We start from the raw sequence: 15,928 nt of genomic DNA on the forward strand, positions 1-15,928 counted from the left end.
ACTTGAGTTTTCTGGATCTTTAGAACATTCACAGCTTCTGATCTCTGCTTCCCTCGGATAGCTTCAGAGCTTTGAATTTCTTCTTACATCACTTCATGCTAGATTGTGTCAGAACATTGTTGAATGTACCAGAGCATCCTCAGAGCATCTCTACATCCTGAAATGTTACAGAACAAAACTAAACGACAAAAGTCAGCATGAATGAGTTAGAACATAAAATGTGTATTAGAACACAAAATATGTATCAGAGCCATATAAGCCATATAGAATATATCAGATCCAATAGACAATGTATCAGAGCAAATAGACAATGATTTGGATCATATTCTATTATCAGAATTTCTGATCATTCTTCCTTCTTGCTTCTGATTCTGAAGCTTCCTAGCACCCAGCTTGCTTCAAGAATCCAAGAGCTATTTCTAATCATTCTTCCATCTTGCTTCTGATTCTGAAGCTTCCTAGCACTCAGCTTGCTTCAAGGATCCAAGAGCTTGATTCATTTTGTTGCTTCTTATGTTGATCTTGAATCTTTGATTCCTGCAACAACACAACTTAAAAACATAGAACTTTGCAAGTTCTGTTAGTAAATGTGGAGCCTTTTTACTCGGTAACTGATAATATTAATCAGATCATTTATCATATATTTTCTCCCCCTTTTTGTCATAACATCAAAAACATAAAAGATTCAGATGTAAATCAAGAGACAAAAGGAAAGAAACATAAATAACTTTTCATTGATTTCAACAAGAAAGATTACAAAAGGTGTATGCAGAAAACAGATGCAACAAGGAAAGAAAACTACAAAGACTTAAAGCCTAAGACTCTATCCTACGCAAAGACTGCGCAAACAACTCAAGAACCCTCTGGTCTTCAGTTTGTTCAGCCATGAAAGCTTGAAAACTCTTCATGCCTGTCCAGACTAGACCCTCCACTGTAGGAGAGATCCAAGAGACCAAAGAGGAAGTGAGGGACAGTTCATAGACAGGGAGCTAATGTTGCAAACGGGCTCCAGTGACTCAAGAAGGTCTTCTTCCTTTGGATAAATGTTGATAACAGCATTGAAGAAGAGCTCTGTCTTGAAAGAGACTTGGAGAGCCATCCCAAGATATGCTTCACATCCTGTAACTGATTAACCCTTCCATCCGTTCTCATTGAGTTGAAAGGATTCATGATGAACGCTAGGTTGAAGATGAATGAACTAGGGTTTATGCCAAAGAAAAACTTTGTTGGTCAAGAGAGAAAAAGAAGGAGAAAGAGAAAGAGAACCAAGACTTATTGAAAAGATGCAACGAAATGAAGGAATAAATAGAGGGAAAAAGAAGAGGGAAACGTTCGAGGAATATAAAAAGAAAAGAAGGACAATAAAAGAAATGATGAATGGCATTTAATGTAACATGACGTGAGGAGAGACAATAATGACAAAAGACGAGATTTGCACAGTTACCTAAGTAGACGTCCCCTCAACTGTACGCACGCTTGTCCAGAAATAGTGAACACGTGTTTACCATCTGGATAGCCAGTTACAGCTGTTTTGCTTTTAAAGAGATTCTGAATCAACTTAGACAATGAAACGTTAGTAATAACAGAATCACAATTTCTAATTGATTTCAATCAGAACTTCTTAAAAAAAATCAATTTCATTTCAGAAGATACTCATACATAAGATCTTCTCATCTTCTCATTCTGGGCATAAATCCATAATGATATTCTTCAGAATGAACTTAAACCTATCTTCAGCAAGGGGTTTTGTAAAGATATCAGCCCATTGATGGTCTGTATCCACAAAGTTTAAAGATATAACACCCTTCTGAACATATTCCCTTATGAAATGATGTTTAATCTCAATATGTTTAGCTTTTGAATGTAAGATAGGATTCTTAGATAAATATATAGTAGAAGTATTATCACAGAAAATAGGAATGTTACTCTCATATATCTGATAATCTTCCAGCTGACTTCTCATCCAGAGCATTTTTGTGCTACAACCAGCAGCAGCAACATATTCTGCTTCTGTTGTTGAGAGGGCAATAGTAGCTTGCTTCTTGCTGTACCATGAGATCAGATGACTTCCAAGAAATTGACAACTTCCAGAAGTGCTCTTTCTTTCTATTCTATCTCCAGCATAGTCAGCATCACAGAATCCTACTAAGTTGTAATCTTTAGATCTTCTGTAAACTAAGCCAACATTAGTAGTACCTTTCAGATACCTTAGAATTCTCTTAACCGCTGTTAAATGAGATTCTCTTGGATCTGATTGGAATCGAGCACACAAACAAACACTAAAGAGAATGTCAGGTCTAGAAGCAGTTAGATATAGAAGAGATCCAATCATACCTCTGTACAACTTCTGATCTACCTTCTTACTTACCTCATCCTTACCCAGTACACAAGTTGGATGCATAGGAGTTTTGGCTTCTTTGCTTTCAGAAAGATTAAACTTCTTCAGAAGTTCTTTCACATACTTCGTTTGATGAACATAGGTTCCATCAGAAGTTTGGTTGATTTGAATCCCAAGGAAATACTTGAGTTCTCCCATCATGCTCATTTCAAATTCAGCCTGCATAGACTCAGCAAACTCCTTTCCAAGTGTAGCATTAGATGTTCCAAAGATAATATCATCAACATATATTTGACAAATTAAAATATCATTTTTAAATGTTTTACAAAAGAGAGTAGTGTCCACTTTTCCTCTAGTGAAATCATTTTCCAGAAGGAAAGAACTCAAACGTTCATACCAAGCTCTGGGAGCTTGTTTCAATCCGTATAATGATTTCTTTAATTTGAAAACATGATTTGGAGACATGGAGTCTTCAAAACCAGGAGGTTGGTGAACATAAACTTCTTCATCTATATAACCATTTAAGAAGGCACTCTTAACATCCATCTGATAAAGAGTGATGTTGTGTTGAGTGGCAAAAGAAATTAATAGACGAATAGATTCTAACCTGGCCACTGGTGCAAAGGTTTCTTTATAATCAATCCCTTCTTGCTGACTATAACCCTGAGCAACCAGTCTGGCTTTGTTTCTTACCACTTCACCTTTCTCACTTAGCTTGTTTCTGAAAACCCACTTAGTACCGATGATGTTAAATCCTTTTGGTCTAGGAACCAAGTCCCATACATCATTCCTTGTAAACTGATTTAGTTTTTCTTGCATGGCAATTATCCAGTCTGGATCTTCTAGAGCTTGATCAACAGAAGTTGGCTCGATTAAAGAAACAAGACCTAATTGACATTCTGCATTGTTCTTAAGGAATGCCCTTGTTCTGATGGTATCATCTTTCTTTCCAAGGATCACATCTTCTGAATGAGCTGAGGCAAGTCTAGGTGATCTTCTGATAGTTGGTTCTTCAGAAATCCTAAGATTCTCTAAAGATGCAGCAACTTGATCTTCTGATCCATTGCTTCTGAGACTGCCAGCTTCTGCAGCTTTGCTTCTTGATTCTTCAACTTCTGATATATCAATATCAAAATCTGCAAAATTCTCAAACTGCTTTGGTTTTTCAAGACCAAGCTTATCATCAAACCTGATATTGATTGATTCTTCTACAATCAATGTTTCAGTATTGTATACTCTGTAGCCTTTAGAGCGTTCAGAATATCCAAGAAGGAAACATTTTTGTGCTTTAGAATCAAACTTACCAAGATGATCTTTAGTATTCAGAATAAAACATACACATCCAAAAGGATGAAAATATGAAATGTTGGGCTTTCTGTTCTTCCACAATTCATAAGGAGTCTTATTTAGAATAGGTCTGATAGAGATTCTATTCTGAATATAGCATGCAGTGTTAATTGCTTCTGCCCAGAAATGCTTAGCCATATTGGTTTCATTGATCATGGTTCTGGCCATTTCTTGTAGAGTCCTATTCTTTCGCTCTACAACTCCATTTTGCTGTGGAGTTCTAGGGCAAGAGAAATCATGGGCAATACCATTTTCTTTGAAGAACTCCTCAAAGAATCTGTTCTCAAATTCGCCACCATGATCACTTCTGACCTTTATGATTTTACACTCTTTCTCAGATTGAATCTGAGTGCAGAATTCAAAGAACACTGAATGAGACTCATCCTTGTGTTTTAAGAACTTTACCCATGTCCAGCGGCTATAATCATCAACGATGACTAATCCATATTTCTTCCCTCTGACAGATGCTGTTTTGACTGGGCCAAACAGATCAATGTGTAAGAGTTCTAACGGCCTTGAGGAAGAAACAACATTCTTAGACTTGAATGCAGGTCTGGAGAACTTGCCCTTCTGACATGCTTCACAAAGAGCATCTGATTTGAATTTCAGATTGGGGAGTCCTCTGACCAGATTTAGTTTGTTAATCTGAGAAATCTTTCTCAAACTAGCATGTCCTAATCTTCTTAGCCAGACCCATTGCTCTTCAGAAACAGACATAAGACAAGTCACCTTCTGATTCTTAAGATCCTGAAGATCTGTCTTATAAATGTTGTTCTTTCTCTTGCCTGTAAATAGGATTGAGCCATCCTTCTGACTTACAGCCTTGCAAGACTTTTGATTGAAGATTATATCATAACCATTGTCACTTAATTGACTTATGGACAATAAGTTATGCGTTAATCCTTCAACAAGAAATACATTAGTTATGGAAGGAGAGTTACCAAGACTTATGGTTCCAGAGCCAGTGATTTTGCCTTCTGATCTCCTCCAAACTTGACTTCTCCACCTGGTTTAAGCACCAGGTCTTGGAATGTAGACCTTCTTCCCGTCATGTGTCGCGAGCACCCAGAGTCCAGGTACCATGACATTTTGCTTTCTGTCCTCTTTGCTGCCAAGGATATCTGCAACAGAAATTATCTTCTCCTTAGGTACCCACAATTTCTTGGGTCCTTTTTTGTTTGTTCTCCTCAAGTTATGATTGAACTTGGGTTTAGCAAAATATTTAACAGGAGGAACAATATGATACTTCTTATTCTGAGTTCCATGATATTTCTTAGATTGTGTCACATGCTTCTTGGTGTGTGTTATGTGAAAACTTTGTGCATGTGATGTGTGCTTAATATCATGGGAGTGGCCAAATTTAAATTGGTTATACAGAGGCTTGTTTGATATTTTCATATCATCCACAGATTCAAGCTTGTATGGGATTTCACCCTCATAACCAATGTCAGCTCTCTTGTTCCCAGACACAGCATATATCATAGAAGCAAGTTGACTTCTGCCTATGCTTCTAGATAGAAATTTTCTGAAGCTCAAGTCATATTCTTTCAGAATATGATTCATGCTAGGAATGGCTTTTTCTGTTTCAGAAGGAGATCCACTATCTTTGGATAGATTTAAAACTTTTTCCTTCAGTTCAGAATTTTCCAATTCCAGCTTCTTAGTTTCAAATTCAAATTGCTTCTTCAGCTTTTTGTATTTGATACTAAGATGAGCTTTGAGTTCCAGAAGTTATGTTAAACTGGAAACTAACTCTTTTCTAGATAGTTCAGAAAATACCTCTTCAGAATCTGATTCTGATGTAGATTCTGACCCGTCATCTTCTGTCGCCATTAGCGCACAGTTAGCCTGCTCATCTTCCGAGTCTGATTCATCTTCTGACTCATCCCAGGTTGCCATAAGACCTTTCTTCTTATGAAACTTCTTCTTGGGATTTTCCTTCTGAAGTTTTGGACATTCATTCTTATAGTGTCCAGGCTCATTGCATTCATAGCACATGACCTTCTTCTTGTCAAATCTTCTGTCATCAGAAGATTCTCCACGTTCAAATCTCTTTGAACTTCTGAAGCCTCTGAACTTCCTTTGCTTGCTCTTCCAGAGTTGGTTTACCCTTATGGAGATCATGGACAGTTCATCTTCTTCTTCAGATTCTGATTCTTCAGGATCTTCTTCTCTAGCCTGAAAAGCGTTAGTGCATTTTTTGATATTTGATCTTAATGCAATAGACTTACCTTTCTTTTGAGGCTCGTTTGCGTCCAACTCAATTTCATGGCTTCTCAAGGCACTGATAAGCTCTTCCAAAGAAACTTCATTCAGATTCTTCGCAATCTTGAATGCAGTCACCATTGGGCCCCATCTTCTGGGCAAACTTCTGATGATCTTCTTTACATGATCAGCCTTGGTGTAGCCTTTGTCGAGAACTCTCAATCCAGCAGTCAGAGTTTGAAATCTTGAAAACATCTTTTCAATGTCTTCATCATCCTCCATATTGAAGGCTTCATACTTCTGGATTAGTGCAAGAGCTTTAGTCTCCTTGACTTGAGCATTTCCTTCATGAGTCATTTTCAATGACTCATATATGTCATGGGCCGTTTCCCTGTTAGATATCTTCTCATACTCAGCATGAGAGATAGCATTCAGCAAAACAGTCCTGCATTTGTGATGATTTTTGAAATCTTTCTTTTGATCATCAGTCATTTTGCTTCTCGCGAGCCTTACACCAGTAGCTTTAACAGGATGATTGTAACCATCCAACAAAAGATCCCATAGATCAGCATCCAGACCAAGAAAGTAACTTTCCAGTATTCAAAGTTTTCACCACCAAATACTGGTGGTCTAGTATAACCATTGTTACCGTTGTATTGCTCAGCAGAGCCAGATGTAGATGCAGTTGGATTTGATTGAGATTCACCAGCCATCTTTTACTGAAGCGTTTTTCTCTTCCTGAATCTTTTCTAAACACGGTTAAGTGCTTTCACCTTAGAACCGGCGCTCTGATACCAATTGAAGGATAGAAAAACACTTAGAAAGAGGGGGTTTGAATAAGTGTAGTCTAAAAACTTGAACGATAAAAATAAATTGCACAGTTATTTTTATCCTGGTTCGTTGTTAACTAAACTACTCCAGTCCACCCCCACGGAGTGATTTACCTCACCTGAGGATTTAATCCACTAATCGCACGGATTACAATGGTTTTCCACTTAGCCCACGACTAAGTCTTCTAGAGTATTCTGATCACAACTTGATCACTCCAGGAACAACTGCTTAGATACCCTCTAAGACTTTCTAGAGTTTCCTGATCAACACGATCACTCTAGTTACAACTGCTTAGATAACATCTAAGACTTCCTAGAGTATTCTGATCAACACGATCACTCTAGTTCCTTACAACTTAATGTAATCAATTCTAAGAGTATTACAAATGCTTCTGAAAAGCTATAATCACAACAGTGATATTTCTCTTAACGTTTAAGCTTAATCTCACTAAAATAATACAGCAGCAATGTAGTGAGCTTTGATGAAGATGAAGTTTCTGAACTTTGAATTGAACAGCGTTTCAGCAAGTCTTTCAGAATTGGTTCAGAGTTGTTCACCTTGCTTCTCATCAGAACTTCATACTTATAGGCGTTTGAGAAGATGACCGTTGGGTGCATTTAATTCTTTGCGTGTTCCGTACAGCATTGCATTTAATATTTCACGCTTTTGTCAACTACCTCGAGCCTTGTTCACGCTGTGTCTACTGACGTTGCCTTTAATAGCTTCCAACGTTCCTTTTGTCAGTCAGCGTAGCCTGCCACTTGTACTTTCTTCTGATCTGATGTTTGTGAATAAAATATTTGAATATCATCAGAGTCAAACAGCTTGGTGCATAGCATCTTCTTGTCTTCTGACCTTGAAGTGCTTCTGAGCGTGATACCATGAGAACTTCAGTGCTTCTGCTTCTGATCTCAAGTTCTTCTGATGCTTCCATAGACACATGTTCTGATTCTGCCTTGACCATCTTCTGATGTCTTGTCAGACCATGTTCTGATGTTGCATGCTGAACCTTCTGAGACAAAGCTTCTGAGCGCTGATTTGTGCATACTCTTTATATATTTCCTGAAAGGGAAATTGCAATGTATTAGAGTACCACATTATCTCACACAAAATTCATATCCTTGTTATCATCAAAACTAAGAATATTGATAAGAACAAATCTTGTTCTAACACCAGAGACGGAGCCGGTGTCGCCGGTGGCGACACCGTAGAGAGGTTGTATGGAGGAGACAAGTGGCATAATGCTTGAGATGACGACAGTTGTCCATACGTGTCACTTTATCCTCTTTTGTCCTTTTGTGAGTTAATAATCTTAACTCTTTATAACAACTTTTAGTGTGAGTAAATATTTCTACGCGGGACTGTTTCTCATGCATTTATTAATATTTACTCACTTCCACTTTTCTTGTCATTTTGGAACATATCCATTGTAATTAATACTCATAAACTAAAACAATCGCCCGCTTGTTCTAATAATGACAAGACCAATTTCAAAAAAGGAGAGAAAACGAATGTTAATACAGGTAAGTATCTTTCGATTTGAACTTAAACTTAGTAAGTATAATGAAAAGTTTAATCAGATTGTTAGGTAGTTGTGCTTTGAACTATTATCCTTTGTGATTATACTGGTGTTACCTTACACATATTCTTTAATGGTTCTTCGCCTACATCTCTCACCTAGCACTATTTATGGCAATACGTTTTTCCTGTTTTTCATGAAATTTTCATGAGAGAAACTCCAACTCTCACTTTGACATGACACCATCTCGAAAATCATGTAGGTGAAGTTCAATATATATTTATTTCTAGAGATACATATCCTCAATATAGAACTTCATTAAGAATTTGAAAAAATTAACTCTAAATATGCGATAGTCAACGTTGTCGTAGAATGTTGAGCAAATATCCAAATCAACGACTTGTTGTTACCCATTGAATCTTAGGTTAAAATTTGTTAACTTCAGATTGGGTTGCTATCGTTGTCAGAACCCTTATTCATGGAGTTTCAATCTCATACTTTTCAAATTAGTCTTTACTAAATCTCTGGCCACTGATTTAGTAAATGGATTAGCCAAATTATAGTTTGTTTGTATAACTGTTTCATAAACCTCTATTTCAATCAAAGTGCCTTAATATCTTAGGTGAATTCGTATTTAAAGGGGTTTGACTGAATGTTAGTTGATCTTCAACACTGTAAAGGCTTCAATCTCTTGTATCCAAATCTTGGCAAAAGTAAAGCATGCCATAAAATTATAAACCCTCATAAATTAATCTCTCTTTTTCATTTTTATTTACACTAATTAGCCTTTATTAAAACCATTAAATTTAGGGAAAAAATTTCAACCATTCTCTCTTATTCACGTCTCCAACCCCATCTCTCGTTCTTTCTCTTGATGCTCTCACAAAACCAACGACCAAAGAAAAAAATGAGTATGGATACAAATGTTTCCACAACATATAAGCATTGCAACTAGGAACGAGAAGTTTATAATAACCTAAATTAAACATTTTACTTAAAGAAATAGGTAAGAAATAAACTCTATAGATCCTACCTATTTTAAATAAGAGGTAAAAAGAGCCTAACCTAATTCTTAACGAGTCGAACTTAGCTAAGGCGAGTTCGACTTGACTCGACTCATTTCCAGCCCTACATCCAAGACAACTTTGTCACCTTTTTCCTAATCTTTTAAAATATACCGTTTATTCTTTTACCACATGCTTTAAGAAACTCATCTTTCATTTTTGGCATCATAACACGACTTCCATTGAGCAAGAAACTGTTGAAACTCATTTACAGCTAGAACCCCGAGCAGAATAATTAATGGCCGACATAACCTATCAACAACTCTTTTTACTCATTTGACAATATTAAGAATGCATCAAAAGATATTAAATTGTAAAGAAACAAAATAATGAAAATTTTAGCCATCTTATGATTTCTTGCTCATTAGTGCTCTCTTCCTTGACCTTTTTCCTGTCATTGGAAATTACACCGACAACTATATACGTGCTATTGTAAAACACATTTACTAAACAACTTGATGTAGTAAAACACATTTACTGAACCACTTGATGTGTTATGATAACGAATATTTACAGAAACAAAAGTAGTTCAAATTTACCATCTAATACTGTACAAAAATATAATCCAACATATATATATATATATATATATATATATATATATATATATATATATATATATATATATATATTGGTATAATCTATAAGGATATAAATAAAATAAGATAGTGCAACTGTGAAAGAAATCAATACACCAAAATCTCATTACCTTTGCCAACACAAGATGAGGCATGAAAATAACCATAATATCTTCACATTAGAAAATGTTTAATGTATATCAAAGTTGGTTTTTTTGAGAAAAAAACACATGCTTATTAGATATCTGTGTTTTTCTCAAGGATCAGATGCTCTTACTATCTGGTCTAAGAGGTCACACTACTACAAATAACACATTTAATATTGGTCGCGAAATGCATTTAATTTCGGCTATCTAGACGAGGTAACAAAGGGCGGCATGAAGAGCTACCATTTAACACCTCAGTGTTTTTAAAATCGAAGTTATAAATTAAAAGTTCATAAGTTCGATCTATAGGAACTGCATTTTTTTTAAAAATTTTGTAGCGCGCACCATATACCTATCGTTTGTATTTAAAGATCGAGGTAAAAAGGTATTCATTTACCCCGATTTTAAGTTATAACCGATGGGTTAAATCTCATATTTTAGTTGTATCATTTTCATCGGCCTGTATCATTTTTGTCTATATCATTGACATGTATCATATCATTTTAAATTCATTAACTAATGAATACCAGATTTACATTGTTTTAAATCTTATTTTCACCTGTCTGTATCATTTTTTATATAGAAACTACAAAATATGTGACTGAATTGGAATATATCATATAATTTTAAACCAAATGTACAAATTTACATTGTCGTCCTCAAGACAAAATACACACATTTACATATTTGCACATAAAAATGACAAAATATCTTTACATATATACAAATTACGATTATAACAACTAAGAAAAACTATTGTTGTCGAGATTCATAACAAGATAAGAAGACACTGGACCAACAGGATCATATGTCATCCATATCTTCTTTTAAGTATGGTATTTTGTTGTTAAACTCATATAATTAGAAGAAAATTTGAATTATGATAAGCTAACTACAACAACACGAACTTAAGAAATATAAATATGCGTATATGTGAATTGAGTTAATACCTTATGCTTCATCCATCCATTTGTATTGCCTTCAGAGACAATATAAAGAATATATTTCATAGCATGGTGTCTACAAGAATGGTTGTCGAGTTGTTGTCGCCACTTCAAATTATTTACATATATTTATATCACACTAATACACACAAATAATATGATGTTAAAAAGCACAAGTAATTCCTTTCAACATAAAACTCATGGATGTACCTGCAAGAGCAAATCTTTATGTTAAAGTACAAGAACATATGAATATAAATTTCTAGTCATGTATATATGGAATTGTCGTCCTAGTTTTTTATACTCTTAGTCATTATTTCTAGTCTCTTAATACTATCTTTTTTTGGTGGTGTGAGCTCAATATTTCCTTGGTTGGTAGAAAAACTTTCTTTCGCGCTTGTACCACACGTAACTTTCTTAACTACATTCACGTTCATTTCCAACTGATTTTAATTTGTGTGACTGCATACACCCATAGAATTAAATTTATGCATCATAAAAACAACAAAAATATAATATAAAATTAAAATAAAAAACAGTAATAAAAAACATACAACTTATACCTCAAGCACATCGTAGGTACACTTCTCGGACACCTTCTCAAGCTCATTCTCACCCATCCTCTCCCGCTCCTTTTGCTCTTTCTATACACTCTCTCGGAACGTTTGAAACATCCTCTCCCTCTCATCCTCCAAGATCTTCTCGCTCTCCTCCTTTAACTTTCTATCCTGGTCATCCTCCCACCTCTCCTTTTCCTTCCCCAACTCTACAACAATAATCTCTTCAATCTCTCTCTTATGGTTTTTCTCTCTAGATTATTTAAATGGTCCAAAAAAACCTTGAAGCGAACGCCTCTTCAAAAATTACATACACGCCCATGATGCTCCTCGATACTAATCGCTTCTACCATGATGTCATGACTATATTTTTAAGTAAAGAAGTCGACTTTGATTTGTTCAACCAGATCATCCTATAACAAATATAAAATTTCATCTTTACCAAATTGATTTAACTAAAATAAACATTGTTGAAAAGAGTATATACTTACAATCTTTTGAACCACATGGCGCGTAGCATATAATGTGAACTCGCCGTCTTTTCTTTGACATGCTCTCTTCCATTTCTTGTGGCATGATAATGGAGATGAAATGAAATCAAGAGTTATAGAACCTCCCAGATCTTCCTCCCTTTGTTTTTTTTCCAATCATCGTATATTCAAGTCTTTGATTTCCTCCATGAGACAACCTATGTGGACAAATATTTCTAGCTGATTTTCCTTTCCTTTTTGGCTCTTTGCCAAGAAGCTAGTAGTGGTGCGAGACTTTACAAATTTATCCTAAACATCTTGATTAATAAATGAATACACCTCGTATGTAGGCACTTATTTATCTTCTGCATGTTTAATATAATCATGGGTGAGCTGTGTCTTAAATCCCCTCTATCATTCACCATAATATGTAAGCAATTTCTTTTCCACGTTCGTATCATTTGCACTTACAATGAACATATCCTATGTTTACACAATAGAGATGTTATAAGTAACAAAAAATAAATGATCATATATAGACAATAGATGCCTAAAATTCAAAATTAATACCGTAATATCTTTCCATATGGCGTCCTTTATGTCATCATCAACGTCGTGCCAATTATCTAACAAAATAGTCACTTTACTTCTACCTTGTAACACAATGTAACTCATAAAATCCTCAACATGTTCACCATAAGTTCTGTCGGTTTCTATATCAACTCTAACCGAGCAGCGAACACCACTTTTGTGGTCTTTTTTCACCTTAGTATACACCGTGACACCTCTAGTTTTTCTTTTACATTTGTATTAATAGTGGTTGCAACAAATGTTATATGAGAGGTGCTTGTAGAATCGACCATGACTATCAAGAGACTAACCTGGATCAAACAATAACATTTGAGTAAAAACAAATGGAAAATAGTAGAAACAGAATGATCAATAGAAAAAATAACGTAGAAACCCTAAATAAAATGATCAGTAAGCTATTTCAGTGAAAAACAGAGTGGTATATAAATTGTTTCAATGAAGAACAAACCTTTTGCGAAAATGAATATATGTTGATGAAATGATGTTGGGTGAATATCTCTTGGAAGATTTTTGATGAATTTCGGCTTGAAAATTGCCTAGGATTTTTGGCGAAGTGAGAGTGAAGAAATGACGTTTGAGTGTTGATAGGTAAATAAAAAGTTAGAAACTAGATTGTAGTCTAAAGTATTTCATGCAAAATAAGTGTCAAGTCGGTTTTACTTAAAATTTGATGTGACAATATTAATTAATAATACAAAATATAAAAAACACAATAGCGCCATATTCTGGGAATTAACTTAAAAATATATCACGTCGATTTTGGATAAAAACTGAGGGATTTGAATATATCAAATAAAAAATTAAAATAAGATTTTGAAAATAAAAATTTGAAATTATTAATGCAAAATATATTACCTCTCAGTTGGACTATGTAGCCGATGTAAATACTAATAAAAAAATTAACAAAGATATAAATGAAATTCAAAAAGACGTCAAGTGAGAAATACTAACTAAACAATTGAAAAAAATAAAATACAACAACTGGGTGTCGAAGCGAGCTTCCTTATAACTATATTTCCTTGTTTTTCTTAAAACCTGAGAAAAATAATTATTCATTTTAAATAAATAAAAATAATACATGGCGCTTCTAGGACTTATATCCTCCTTCGTTTATTATTGGAGATGTAAACTTCTGTCATAAAAGCATAATTTGTAGTAGTGTTATTGCACTATAAGACAAAACTCCACAATGTTAAGGTTATTGGATCCAGATCGTCTCTTTTTTTTTTCTCTCCTGCCCTCTGTCCAGCTTCAATTTCCAACACTTATTTTTTCACAATGCAATTTTCTTAAATTTATTTCCTTCCTTTAAAATCTCCTAACTGTTGGATTTGATGCAGGACTGATGGCAGCATGTGAAACTGTTATTGTATTGCAAGGAACAATTAAAGTTCAATTTAGTACAACATACAAAGTAAAATACAAAATCTGGAAATTGACAGAAATTTCAAAGATGCCATAGTTGAGGATTTATGTGGGTTTGGCGCGACTGTCCACACTTGTTTTTAAAAAATAATATTACATTAAATAAAATAAAATTTAAAATTTTCATATTCTTATATTTTATAACATATTTAATCAGTAAATTAATTATTTTTGAAATAATTGAATTACATGTTTTTATCAAACCCGTGCAACACAGATGATTTATCTTTGAGTTAAATATATTTTTAGTCCTTATAAATATTTTAAATTTTAATTTTAATGTCTATTAAAAAATGACATATTATAGTCCCTACAATATTTTTATGTATACAATTTTAGTTCTTCCTATTTTCTAAAATTTTAAAAATTGTTTAATTATCCTTTAACTTTTAAATATTTGAATAATTTTTTCACATATATTAAAAGTACTGTAAGATATTTATTTATCAAATTTTAAATTTGTTTAAAATGAGAAGAATTAAAAATAGATTTTTTAAATTTTAAAAGATAATTATAAAAGTAATAAAAATCTCGACTTAGAAATTTTAAACATGTATGAAAACATTTATTCAAAAATTTAAAATTTAAAGAATAATTAAAAAAATTTCTAAATTTTAAAAAATAGTAGAGATTAAAATTACATGCATAAAAATTTTGTATGAATCAAAATATATCATTTTTAATAAAAATTAAAAATATTTATAAAAATAAAAGCATATTTGACCTAAATCTTAAATGTAACTTATGAAATATTCTACCATAAGATATATTATTCATAAAACACAAGCAAACAACATTCTTTATTACGACACACGAGAAGGCTACCAAACATATTCTCGTTAATATACGCCTTTGAACAATCTTCATCAGTTTCACATGGAACTGTAGTAAAAAGTAAAAAATAGAATAAACAATGTTAATATAATTTGATAAAAGGTTATGTAAGAATTACAAGATAAAAAATAATTTATTTAAGGGGAAACATTGATTTACCGATAGCCTTCACTGAGAGAAAGAATAAGGACAAAAACAAAATTATAGCATAAACAAATTTGAGAATTTTAGCCATATTTTTGTATCTTTTAATTTTACTAATGAACTTAGATATATTCAATGTATATTAATGCAATGCTAAAAACACTTAAATATTTGTAGGACTAAAAGGCATAATATATTTTAATATATTTTATTGCTCTTTTGCAACTTAATAAATGTCTCTTAGCATATTTATAAAAGAGGTAACATAAAAATACTTTATAAATTTTAGATCTATTTTTTAAGAAACTTTTCATCTTTTGGTGATAGAAAGTAGACATGTGTTTTTAATTAGAAAATTTATTAAACTATGTTCAATATGAATGATGTAGAGTTATGAAGACACCATTTTTATGTAGAAGTTAAACATAAGTAAGATTAGGGATGCTAATCAGTATTCATGGACATGCCTACTAATTTGTCATGTTGAATAAATAAGATATTTGTATTTACTCTTTATCTATACATGTATCAGACAAATGTCTAGGAAATTTTATTTTAAACCAGATATATTAACCAAAGAGAACTAAAGATTCTCACCTGGATACAAAACGAGAACGAGACGAATCTCGACAAAAAGAAAAATTACTATCTAAATACAACTTACGATAAATATAGCAAGGGAAATTTGCTAAACTCATAGAAATTACAATTTGGATAGGTAATATTTTTGATGAATCTCCGTCTCCACACCAAAACTTTAATGCTCCACACCGTATCTAAAACATTATACGTTTCATTTCGAAAAATGATTGTGTTCCTCAAGATCCACATACTCTAACACACGGCCATCCAAAAAATATTCACCTTTTTCGACTTCACCTTTGCTTTACGGCAAAAGGATCTCCACGATAAAAAGCTCTCTTTAATACACTTAA

At 33.4% G+C, this 15,928-nt stretch overlaps 1 long non-coding RNA gene across 4 annotated transcripts; it reads right to left on the reverse strand.

Annotated features, from left to right (window-relative positions):
• Nucleotides 1-10,634: 10,634 nt before the first annotated feature.
• LOC131657238 (uncharacterized) lies at nucleotides 10,635-15,135 on the reverse strand. Of its 4 annotated transcripts, none has more exons than XR_009300544.1 (5): nucleotides 15,009-15,135; nucleotides 14,774-14,897; nucleotides 12,570-13,951; nucleotides 12,021-12,482; nucleotides 10,635-11,942 (listed from the first exon to the last, which is right to left on the reverse strand). It is a non-coding gene; the product is annotated as an uncharacterized LOC131657238 (long non-coding RNA). The 4 variants fall into 4 exon arrangements; XR_009300543.1 differs by having other exon boundaries at nucleotides 12,570-12,880; nucleotides 13,039-14,897; XR_009300542.1 differs by having other exon boundaries at nucleotides 10,635-11,434; nucleotides 11,536-11,942; nucleotides 12,570-14,897.
• Between the last annotated feature and the right edge of the window lie 793 nt (nucleotides 15,136-15,928).

Source organism: Vicia villosa, linkage group LG3 (assembly GCF_029867415.1).
Source record: "Vicia villosa cultivar HV-30 ecotype Madison, WI linkage group LG3, Vvil1.0, whole genome shotgun sequence".
Classification (NCBI taxonomy): Eukaryota; Viridiplantae; Streptophyta; class Magnoliopsida; order Fabales; family Fabaceae; genus Vicia; species Vicia villosa.